The sequence below is a fragment of the Uranotaenia lowii genome, chromosome 2 (genome assembly GCF_029784155.1).
Source record: "Uranotaenia lowii strain MFRU-FL chromosome 2, ASM2978415v1, whole genome shotgun sequence".
NCBI lineage: Eukaryota > Metazoa > Arthropoda > Insecta > Diptera > Culicidae > Uranotaenia > Uranotaenia lowii.
This window is the reverse complement of record NC_073692.1, coordinates 311,297,022-311,310,275: the sequence shown is the minus strand read 5'-3', so window position 1 is coordinate 311,310,275 and position 13,254 is coordinate 311,297,022.

Genomic DNA, 13,254 nt, shown 5'->3' with positions numbered 1-13,254 from the left:
AAGAAACTGTCCACTTCCTTCCTAAAGATCCTCTTCACAATCGCACAACTTGAGCATTTTTGTACCTCCTGTGAAAGAAATACATGACCACAGACCACAGGTAAAAATAGCTTGCCATACTTGAACCTTTTGCCTAAATTTTTCATCGCAATCGTGCAGTCAGCACCATCCACCTTCTCGTCAGTCGAACTCGTGTAGAATTGTGGCCCGGGAAGCGTTCCTGAATCCTGTTTGACGTAGTTTTAGTCTTCAATTAAGATGCACCTGTTGCTGTTGTCCAGAATCCGTTCGTGCCCTTGTCCTTGCTCGAGATTGAGGCTCTACTGATTTCTTAGGTACCTTCCGCTTCTTGTACGTCTTCAAGTAGTTGCTGGCCGTGATTCTCTAAATCATCCCAATGTTGGAATTGATTGTTTTAGCCAGATCACGCGTTGATACCGATCGGCTACGTTTGATATGAGTGACTACTTTAGCATCCAGCTGGGGCTGACTGGAACTAGATATTCTTCCGGACTCATTGCCATATTTGTCGATGATATTTTTCACGTTTGTGTTTTCACTTTGAACCATTTGTGATTTGGTTGTAGGTAACACCCTTCTCATTGCACCAAGTGTACAGAATTTTCTTTCTTGTTTCAAGATCAATACGAACAAGAGCGAAAATGAAAAAACTAATCCGAACAGATTGATTACACAACCCTTTTAAGCATTTTTTTTTTGTTTCGATTATAGTCGTTTTACCATCTTTATGGCATTCGCGACTTTATCAACGTTACAGTTGGCGGATCGTTATTGAAAAACTTATCCGGTACAACTGTGTTCGATGTTTACTCTTGGGCTCGAACTCGCGGACATCGGCTCAGGAGACAACAGACTTGCCAACTGAGCTATATCACAAGCCCACCTTTTAAGCAAAAATAATATAATAATATAATAATATAATAATAATATAAATATAATAAAAAATATAAAATAATAATAATATAATAATATAATGGATAATTTTTGTTTTAAGCATGTAAACAAACTTTTGCTTACGTTCACACAGAAAAAAGTTCACCCACTTTTGTGTAAACTAGTTTTTAAAGTTTCTCATGTCTTTTCGATACAGTTCTTACCCGGATCATAAAATAAGACCAAAATCGGTCGGAACTTTGTCCGATCAACCCGTGAATCGATTCGAAAACAGACCAGAAAACGAATCAAATTAGAACAAATTCAGTGCCCTAGTGACAAAACTTTCCTGACGACGACAAGTTTTTGCGAGTGAGCTGTCAAAACAACTGGGTCGTTTCTAGTCCAATATTGGTTAGCTTTCCAACCAAAATCTGACAGTTTTCCCACCGAAATATTTTTGCCGAAAAATCCGAACGCTCTGCTCTGTTGTTTTTCTGCTCTGTTGATTCGTTTGTTAATTTTCGACGAAATTTTGAAAATTCAAATTATTAAAAACAGTTGCGGTCATATATTTTAATTTTATTCCACCTTACATAATACAATTACCAAAAAATATTTCTGAACACTAAAATCACACAATATTTTTCTGTAGGCTACCACCATCGCGTTGTCTAGAAGAATCCGGAATAGTTAAACCATGCTTTTCGTCGAAATTATTTCTGGAACCCAAATGAATGTCGTCGGAACGTCTGGCTCATCAATCCACCGACACGTAAGCGCAGTTTTCTTACCAGAAATCCGATTGAAAGTATATGAGGCGATCAATCTCCGGGAGGTGCCGGAGAAAGATATCCTGAATAAAACAGCATTTCAGCTGAAATCGTCGGAAAAGACCCTCCGACGAAGATCCAAACACTGATGATTACCTGAAAAAATGATTTTATCACAGTTATAATTTATATTTAACTAGCTGATCCCATACGAACTCCGTTTCGCATTTAATTTAGAATATGTCATGAACAGTTTGAATGAATGCCAATTGCCGGGCATTTTCAGATGCATTTCCATATGCATTGTAAGGCAATAATTACAAAAATTTTGAACACGTAATATGGACGATTTTCTGTCGCATGCTACTAAATTTGAAATCAAGAATTAACCGTGCCAAAAAACCCCGTATATGAATTTGCGTCTCGATGCGATACAAAATTATTGCAGACAAATTTATCAGTGGATAGGGAAGACCCCCTTATTGTCGTTTGATTCAAATATTGAAATCAGAAATCAATTGACCGTCCCAACCCCCGTGTATAAATTTTGACTCGATCGTTGCTTAAAAATGGAATTATTGTCAAAAAAGTTACCCTTTCGGTGGCCTCTTTAAAAAACTTCGAAATCGATTGTTCTTTCCTCAAAATTCCCGTGTGCAAATTTTTCAACCAATGCATTGCATAGAAACGTTAACATCACAAAAAACAGTGAATAGTTGATATGGACAACCCTATTGACGGACCCCTGACCCAAAATTGGATAATCGGAATCAATTGTTCGTCCTTAATATTTCCTATGTGCAAATTTTCACCTCAGCCCGATGTATAATAACCTCAATATCACAAAAATATTGAAAAGGTAACATGGATGACCCCTTTTTTCGGCCCCTTACACTGAATTTGATGTCTGAATTCGATTGCACGTCATTCAAAACTCTCGTTTACCAATTTTCATCTGAATCCGATGTATACTATCGTCAATACAGCAAAAATAGCAAACAGTTAATATGGACGACCCCTTTTACCGGCCGCTAAAACAAAATTTAATATCAGCAATCGATTGTCCGTTCCTAAAAATATCCGAGCGCAAATTTTTTTCTCAATCCGATGTATTATAACGTCAATATCGCAAAAATACCGAAAAGTTAATGTGGACGATCCCTTTGGATGGCCCCTCACACAAAATTTGAAATCTAAAATCGATTGCCCGTCCCTAAAATCTTTCGTGTATCAATTTTCATTTGAATCCGATGTATAATAACGTCAATATCGCAAAAATAGTGAAAAGTTAATATGGACGACCCCTTTTAATGGCCCCTCACACAAAATTTAAAACTTGAAATCGATTGCCCGTCTCCAAAAACTCTCGTGAACAAATTTTCATCTGAATCCGATGTACAATAACGTCAATAAGGCAAAAACAGTAAAAAGTTCATATGGACGACCCCTTTTGCCAACCCCTGACCCAACATGCAATACCTGAAATCAATTGCTCTTCTCTCAAAACCCACACGTGCAAACTTTCATCACAATCCGACAAAAAATAACGTCAATATCGCGAATACAATATTTGTCTTGTATGGACGACCCCCTTCAAAAGGAGTCATCCAAAAATCTGAAAACATTTTTCATCATTCCTGGTCCTAGTGAGCATTCATGCCGAATTTCAGCTCTCTAGCTCTTAAAACGGCTGAGTCTATAGAGGACAAACAAACAAACGAACAAACCAACAAACCCACAGAAATTGCTTTTTATATATATAGATGAAAAGTTTTCTAATTAAATCGCTTTCGAAGCGTGTACCTAACTTGTAAACTAGCTTTTTGCAGTGACAAATGAAAAAAATATGATTTCTTTGAATAATTCAGATTGAATAGCCTGCCAGAGATCAGTTCTGAAGTTGGTCTCGTTCAAACAGTGAAACCAGACGACAATGTTTGTTTCTGTCAATTCGATACTGTTTTCTAGCACACTGATGTTCAAGCTTCTATTGCTCTTTCAGACTTATTATGGATTTTCACAAATCTTTCTGAAAAAGAAGAAGCACTACCGCAAACGTCAAACATGGAAACCGAACTTTGAAACTGAAATAAATCTTCACTTTCATGCCCTTTTTACTAAGACGAACATCATGCTTCAGAATCAATCATGATATTTCCACTGACCATACTGACTGGACACTCGATTTCGTTTTCTGGATAATTTTTCCAACAGTACGCAATATCGATTCCAAAGTGCGCATCGATCGATTTGAAGAAATGCTATCCCAGTTAGGAAATGCCACCCAACTTTTAATAAAAAACATTTAATTTCTACGATAAAATCGGGCTAAACAGATACTTTTTTCCTACAGGGCATTTTTTGTCACATTTTTCAGGTTCGCCACCTGCCTTCGGTATTGCGAACCTAACAAATCTGACAAAATAAATTAGACAGAAAATGGTTGTACTTTCGTTCTAAGTGTCATGTCAGTTTGATCAGTGATATTTCAGCATCATTTCAAATCATTTAAAATGATTACCGCACGTGGTAACGTTCTGATTGGAACATGGTTTACCTATTTAAGGAACTTTGGTAAACTTGATTTGAAACTTCAATCCGAAGGATGAAGAAGAAAGAATGCAGAGCTTATTTCGAATTGTTTTTCTTCTTCGTATTTTTATTCATAAAATCGATGGATTAACATACAATATAAGGAATTTTTCTTTCAAACTTTGAATCTTTTGCATATTTTTGTTCGGAAAAAATTGTCAAAAACTTTATTCCAGAGTTGAGATTCAGTGAAAATGCCAAAAAGTAGTTAACTTACTTTTGCCAGCTTTCTCTAAGTTGCTTATTTTTTGTGATTTTCATTTCCCAAGATTTTTCAATCGTTACTTAAATAACGACTGAAAAATCTTGAGCGATGGATCATCCTTGCGGATGAAAATCCCCAAAAACACGAATGAAAAATGATACTGGCATGCAACCTTAAAGATTACGTAGTATTTTTATCATGTTTGTTCAAAAATTGGTTTACGAAGAAAACTCCTGAAACCGTGATTAATTATTTAAATATTTAAATATTAAGTAAAAGTTTTACTGTAAAACCAATAACTTCAAACAGCTTTGTTGCAAATCGTTATTCGACTCAATCAAACAAATATTGTGCGTCGTTCGGGAACTGACAACACAAATACTTCCGACAATCTAGTACAAACATATTTTTTCTTCGTCGGAAGTTGGAAGTCCAACATCTGAAGTTAAATTTAGTGCTGGCGCGATAGAAATATTGAATAGAAACTAAACTTGTAATCCTAAATTTGAATTAATTGAGTCAACACAAACATTCAACATTATCACATGATATACAGTACAACGAATGTTTCTAATTAGTCATAGATGTTTTAATGTAACCGACTCTTATCGATATCTAATAATTTACAAAACTCGCCGAGAAGTCGATCTATTATTTCAAATAATATTTAAGTGCATCTTGGAAAAAACGATTTACACATCATATGATGATTTGCTTTAGTGTTTCTCGGCTACACTGAAGAAAATTCAACCTATCAGCAGAGCTGTCAAATTACGGTTGTCAAATTTCGGGTCTAGCTACCTTTGCGTAAATCCATTTTTTCTCTGAATACGCAATATTATGTTTTTGTTGAATTGATTGTCTTTGAGGTATTTCCATTTTTCCTTGTGACATTCGATGATAAATTTTTAAAAATTTTCATAAGTTTTTTCAAGGAAACCCTAAAGAACTCTGAATTTGTTTAAAGCTTATTATAATATCAATTCACATCAATTTTATTTTTTGAGGCAGTTTAAATAAGCAGAAAATATTCAATTTATTTGAATGTGGTTCTACTTTTTTAAAGATTATATTCATCGATTATTTATAACTCTTGAAAAAATCGTGTATTGAAATAAGAATATTAAAAAAAATGATCCAAAAATGAAATTATGTTCCGGCATTGAAACCTTGGGACTGAAATCGTTCCTTGACCTGCCAAAACCCCTTATGCTAAATTTGAACTTATTTGGTTAACTCTATATGGAGTCGCTCAATGAGCTTCAAGTTTGAATGGAAATTCGACCAATATAATCGACCAATTAACCCTCCAAAGCTGCTCGGGTAAATATAACCCGAAGCGCTCATTTCAAACAACCTTATCATCATTCCAATATACTGAAGAACTAGGTATTTTGACAACCCAAGTATGTTCTATGAAAATAAAGATCAAATTATCGACAAAAAATTAAAATTTGAGACTTGAAAATCAGTTCATTGGGAAATGAAATACAGCTAAGCAAAGCCAAAATTTGATGTCGTTTTTTTAAAGTATGATTTTTTTTCTACCGGAAGATCTAAGATAGCGGTCAAAACTTTCATTGAACCCCAACATTTCTAAACATTGTCGGATAGATGGACTCTTCACAATTTCAAACATCAAGGATACACTTAAATACAGGAAAGCTGTCAGAAGTTATGAGTATTTTAAAAATTAAATTGATTTTTCGGACTTTTTACTTTCTAAACCAGTTTCTGATAACCTGGTAATACATATCGACTTTATTTTGAAATGTTGAGTAATTAGAATAGATTACCTACAATATGAATAGAATATCTTAAAAATCAGTTAACATTTACAGCCAGGAGAACGAAATCAAACTACACAGAAAAAATAATGACTATTACGGGTCATTGAAAACGGTTGCATTTAAATACATACGACCAGTAATTTAAAAAAAAACAAGCGTTTTCAATTGCTTGATGTAAAATTAAATGAAAAATTATTTAAGATTACAGCAAATGTCCTGTAACAGAAAAGAGCATGATATGTATCGTAGTTCACAGGTCAAATAAAATTACGTGTCGCGTAATTTAACGACACGGAATTAAATGATTTTTAACTACTTTTAGACCAATTAATTGTAATAATTTCTTTTAATTACGTGCTGTCCAACGAATATCAAATCCACATGAAAAAATCAAAAGCGACTGGAATCTGAGTGGAAGAAACGTCAACAGGATTTCGACGTTTTAAATGTCATAAATGTCACGTAATTTTATTCCAACCTGTAAAATTGCGGTAAAAGTCCTGCTTCTTTTTGATACAGGATATTTGCCGTAATTTTACAGGAAATAATTTTTGCTGTGTACAACTCAAATTTCCCCGAAACGGATATTTTGCAAACGGCTTTGGAAGGTTAAGCAAAACTACAAAATCCACTTTTTGGTTTTAGCTTTTATCCATTATATCTAAGCACGATTTTGGTAAAACCCTTCTCATTTCGGATGACGTTTAAACAGCAAATCCAGCAGGGATGTTGTTGATTGCAGTTTAACTAAAAACTTTGTGTATCGTGAGCTAACGCCGGTAAGGAAACAGCCTCGGTTCGGGATGTGGTCAAAAACGTGGATCCCCTCTCAGCACTTTTCATCATATCTAGGAAAGATTGGGTCTAAGGACATATAAGAAGCAGAAGAAGCCAAAGACGAGTCAAAAGCAAGCTGCTTCCGGATGACCAGTATTATACTGATCGGGATGACCAAGTGTTGACGAGACGGAGACATCGATTTGTACCGGTTAATTCGGCAAAAATGGTTTGGATAGCCATATGTAGCATACTTTCCGAGCCGTTCCTTAGCTATATCTCGAAACTGGAATGTCTTACAAAGATCAAATGTTCTAGAAAAATGTGCCAAAATGAGCAAAATAACATTGCTTGTAGTTTAAAAATTTTTAACAAAATAATTTTTTGAGTAATTGAACTTTGTTTGAAATATTTCACTTAATGTAACTTGAAGATCTTTTTTCATCACTTTAAAATGTTCGTTACATGGAAAAATTATGAAAAATATATTTGTTCCAATGTATCAATCGTTCGAACGTAAAATGAACTTCATAATGCCACATTATCAAAGCAATGGAAAACTCTCAACTTTTTTTAGAAGAAGTTTTTTAAAATAATGATTATGGGTACAATTGATCCCCTAGAGTTGGGTACAATTGATCCCCCTTCCAAACGGCATATTCTTCTTCTGAATTGATCGTTATGATTGCTGATTACGAAATTACTAATATTTATCCGAAAACTAATATTTATCAAACAATTGTCTGAACAAAAGAGCAAAAATAATTAATTTTCTCTTAATTATAAAAAATAGCGCCTTTAAGTATTCAATGTTATTAGCGTTGAGACAAAGTTATAGAATTCTCTTCTTATGTCTGCTATAGATTGTGAAATGAGAACAAACATGACCAAAATAGTCAATTAACATTCTATCTTGGGGTTTTGTTAGATTTTCATACAAGGATTAGGGCTTCCTGAATAAAAGATCAAGTCTTCTTCAATAGGGGATCAAGTCTCCCCTAACTTCAGAAAAATCGATTTTTTTTTACTCCCACGAAAATGCTTCTAGTTTATCAACGGGTTCAAGTATCGTTCTAATTTTTAGAGCATAGAAACTTGAAGTTACAAGCTATCAGAAAATGTCAAAGACGGCGAGTTGCTAATTTTTTCCAAAAAGATATGGTGAAAATAAGAAAAGGGGATCAAGTATCCCCACTCTCCCCTACTGTTTTGGCCGGATTTGGCATCGGTTCACTACTCAAGAGACACAATGGCTTGGTACCCATCCAACAAAGTCCAGATCGTTTCGAAAGAGATGAATCCTCCAAATTGTCCTCAAGTCGAAACTTTTTCGGCCCTTACCAAATCGTAGTTGAGAGAGAATACAGGTCTAGAATACATATGCAGATTCTATCGAAAACTTCGCAAAAGACTGGAAAAAAGTGACCCAAAATCATCGCAAATCAGTCTGTGCGGAAGCTTCGAGCAGTCTTCGATTAAATATTGGCTCGCTGGCTTACGATTGATTAGATTTTAATTTAATATTGATTCACTGTTAACCTACAATCTTGAAAAATTGTTAAAAAAATTTTTTCGTAAAATAAACACTATATACGATATTTTGTTCTGGTTCAATACTTGGCACAGTTTAGAAACATTGGCTATTTTTTCCTATCTCAATCAATCCATTTTTTTTCATAAAAAGTAAACTAACTGAATAGTACGGAAATGTTTCTGAACTATGCCTACAAAAATGATTCATCGAAATTCAAATTATGCATGTGAAGGACATGTTTTTCGCCTCAATCGTTGCCACAGGGAGTCTTCTCCAAGTTGGTGGAAGTCATTATTAGACCCCAGAGAAAAACCGGCATGGTCAATGGCACTTTATCTCAAATTCATCATCATCATCGTCTTGAGCATCATTACAATCGTTAAGGTATGCAATACGTTCAAGCGTTTTTTTTTTCCTTCAACATAACTACATATGTAACTGTTGGCTCTCAGCAGCATAATTTCATGCCAACCAGATCACAGCATCACCAACATCGTCAGCTGTTTTGATAGAGAGACCCGGTAATATTCTTGCATCTCATCTGAAGTATAAGCAAGCACCCGCTTCAGTCAAAACTTCCACGGTCTTTACCCGTCTCAATGACTTACCACTTCACACTTCAAGCGATTTGAACCGATCTGTATTTTTTTCGTGCAGATCATGTGTGTTTATGAATTTGACTCATTTTTTTCTCACCATTTACAAACCATATGACTAATCCGCAGAGCGAATCGACAATCTATTCACCTTAGAAATTAACTTACTAAATTAACTAGAAAATTATTTTCTGGGTTATTTTGAGCAATTTGCAATTGCTATTGTTAATACTGACGTTCAACTATGATTTTGTTTTCAATTTTTTTTTAACGGGCACATACTTTTCTTCAACAAACAAAAGTAACTCCACCAAACAACTGACCAGTTCCGTTGCGATCGGCGAGATTTTTGTTGGAATATTTTCGCGCCACCGCTAATTGCCCTCCATGATGCATGCAGCTTCCGATTGTTTCCGCCTAGCGTGCCATACTTTGAAGATCGATCATTCGCGATTGGACTTTCGGACGGATGGACGATCGTTTCCAGTCTTTTTTTTACCAACCCACTTTGAAAGCGAGCGGCATTATTAGATGCATGCAATATTCATATGCTTCTAGCTAGCGCGATGTTTGGGGAAGTGTGTGGACTAGCGCATTTGACCGGTGTGAGAGACGAGAAAGAAAAAAAGTTTAAACCTGCACCATTCACGCTCCGGGTCTTGCTGTCTGTCGCTATTCAATTGACTCACCATTGACGTTTCGCGAGCGCTGTTCATTAGTGGAGGGTATTATTAGTCCTAGGTATTTCAGGTGTTCGAGTTATCGAACTTGACCTTGGCCGTGGCCTAACGTATAATGGTCTATCGAGTCCCACACGAGAAGTGCAAGAGAGCACTTCAAACACTTCCTTCAATGTACCAACAAACAAATCTTCAAATCAAGAACGTGGATACTAAGTACATTGCATTGATCGAAAAGTTTTTGGTGGAGGCTCATGAACTTGTGAACCACATTCTATCCATCGAAACCATCAATAAAATTTAGTATCAGATCGACTCCAACATAAATGTTCTACAAACCTAATCAAAATTTTATCTAATTTGTATGCTACGCCTAACGTTTAAAGTCCAACATTAGTGAGACGCTGCTGCTTTATTGACAAGGTAATTGTCTTATGAGAAACGATTCAACCAACAGTAACTCTACCATAAAAATATGGTAAATAAACTGCTGCACGTCTGGTTTAAACTAGCAAAGGTATCAATAGGGGTTCATTGGAGCAATGATACATTGGCTAGATAACGAAATGTTTGTTTATGGCAGTAGTTCTGCGAGTGGGCAACGACTTCCTGAAGCTTAGCCCTGGATCGGGTGATAAGCTTTGAATATCCAATTGGAACTGTTGTTGAGTTTCCGATTTGAGTTTTATCGATAGTAAATTGATTTTACCTGAGCGTGCGATATAATTTAAACTGGATTGTCTTTTGAAATCGAAAAAACTGAAATAGCAATAGAGTTTTGTTGAAAACTTTATTCAAATTTCAACAAATACGAGCCATTTTAACACAAGGACGCCTAAAGATCATCTTAACCCATTCCCTGATCCTTAACATGAAATAAAAAAGTAAAATTATAATTTTAAAAAATAACGTTTTGTTGTCTGATTATTTTATTGAGCCGTAAAACAATCAAGTTAAGCATCAGGTTGTATCCTTTTGAATAGGAAATCTAATGTAATCTAATGATAATTTTTTTTTTTTTTTAAACTAAAGCTTTTCTCTCATTCCGCTAAATTTTTATTCGCTGGAACAGTTTAGCTGTCCTCTCAATTTATTTAACAATTTTGAGCTTTTTTCTTAAATCATAACAAGTTCTCTTTTTCTAAATCTGCCTGTTCGAACGGTTCATCCAGTTCGAAATGATCAAACAGTCCGTGCGGTGCGTCCTTCTGATTTTTTTAAGCATCTTTATTCAAAGTACATGCAACATTTCAATCAAAAAAATATGTTTTTTTTTGTCTTCAATTTGATGTATTTGAATGATCACACTTTAAACATTTGGGGAGGGTCTTTCAGTACAATAAATCATCTCGTTAGCTTAGATTAACTTGATTGACTAATGACATCCACCTGAATCATTGAACCCGAAATGCTCCATTGTCAATTTTAACATAATAATTTTCACTGAAAAAGTTTGTTTCATCAAGTTATCAGATATTGAAATAATTGTTTGAATCTTATTTTTCAAAAAATGCATTTCGGAAACCACGATCTCAGGCGTGTCATAATTCCACATCGCCAATGGTTGTTTCTCCTTGATTGACCGAGGCCTTAAAATTTGTCCAGAGGTCAAAAGAGTGGTGTCTGGGATTGACAGCACATTCACAATGAACAAAACTGATGCTCTTTCTCTGCACATCAATAACGGCGCCCGCTACGTCCTAATAGTCAATAGATAGGTAGGAAAAACAGAGAAAGAGATGAAAGATATAAATTTGCGCTTTAGGACTAGCGGTGACACCTCTGCATCCGAGCAATCTATTTTTTTTGGAGTGTAGGTGGAGGAATATGATCAGGAAACGCTTTTAACAAGTGCGATCTAGTTTTTCGTAGGCCCTGTTCTCAAAATTGTTCTTGTTTCTTTCCCTCTCTCCTCCTAGAGTTTTTTTTACTGAAACTCCTATTTTTATCTTTGAGGCCTTACAAAAAATCAAAGTCGAAGAAAATGTTGTTTCGATAACACAATCAGACTAGTGCTACTATGATCATAAAACAATTCGTATAAGTTCAAAATCTTTTAAAAATTACACGAGATTACTCGAGCAGTGCTACATTTTCCAATGACGAATTATCTCCTGTTAAACTAAGTGACAAATAAAAACTACAATCGAGGTGGTTAGACCAAGTGGAGCGTGATCTGGCGAATGTGGGATGTCCGAGAAATTGGAGAACGGTTGCCATGGACCGAGTGAATTTTAGGAATTATGTTCGTCAAGTTATGTCGTGAGACGAAAACCTACCAAATAAAATTATAAAAAATGTATAACATGAAATACAAGACTAACGTAGTTGATAACAAAATTTGAAACGCCAGAAGAAAAAAACATATTTTGATAAATAATTTGAAAAAAGGCTTTTCAAATATGTTTTTGAATAAAAGTGAAGAAGTTCATGACATTACTAACTTCTTTTTTGTTATTAAATAATAAATCATTGACAATAATGGAATATTATTATCTTCACTTTCACACGTTCTATTTCTCTACACAATCATGCACCAAATGAACCATAAAATAAAAAATCTTAAATTCAAACCTGTTGTAACATTTTTTTTATAAATTTAAACTTCTTTAAACTTGAAGATTTCAAAAACATCAAAAGATGGACAAAAAACTGGCCGGTAGAATTAATCTGAATATTCAAGAATGTCGTTGCGAATACCCTTAAGAAAAAAAACCTTGGTTGTTCAATCAGCGGAAAAAATGCCGATGCACTCTTTAATTTTCTTGTACACGATATGTACACTGCCCGATAAGTTAGGCGTTTACACTAATCTCACCATCCTAGAGCTGTCACATTTTTATGATTCGACTTACAATTTCGGTATCGATTTTTGAATACGGCGAATGCGCCAACTGTAAACAAATCCAGATAATCACATAAATGCGTTAAACTCTTTATTTTACATCCGAAAATATGATCTTCTTTTAATTTTTCTTATTTTAGTGAAGTTAAATTTAATTTTTTAAATAAGACGTATAGCTTTTTCTATGAGTGTGTAATCCCACAGTTCATTCGCCCATTTCCCCTCAAAATTTCGTCGCGAACAAAAAGGCCAATAGTTATTTCGACATAGAAAAAGGGCATTGAAGTTTTTGAAATTTGTTTTCCAGGACGAGGAGATGCACAAATTAGTATTTATAAGATCGTTGAATGTGCTAATGTTTTATTGTGATCATTTGGACCCGCTTTCAAGCCGAAATTAGCTTGAATATTGCTTCTTTAATAAGTGATCCAAAAGGCGAACAGTCATTCTGGAATTCAAAAGGGCGCTCCAATTTGGCGAATGAACAAAATGAAAGCACCAGTCTGTGGTAAAAGGGCCCACAGTAATATTTATTAATTTTTTCAAGTAATTAGTACGGAAAAGCTAT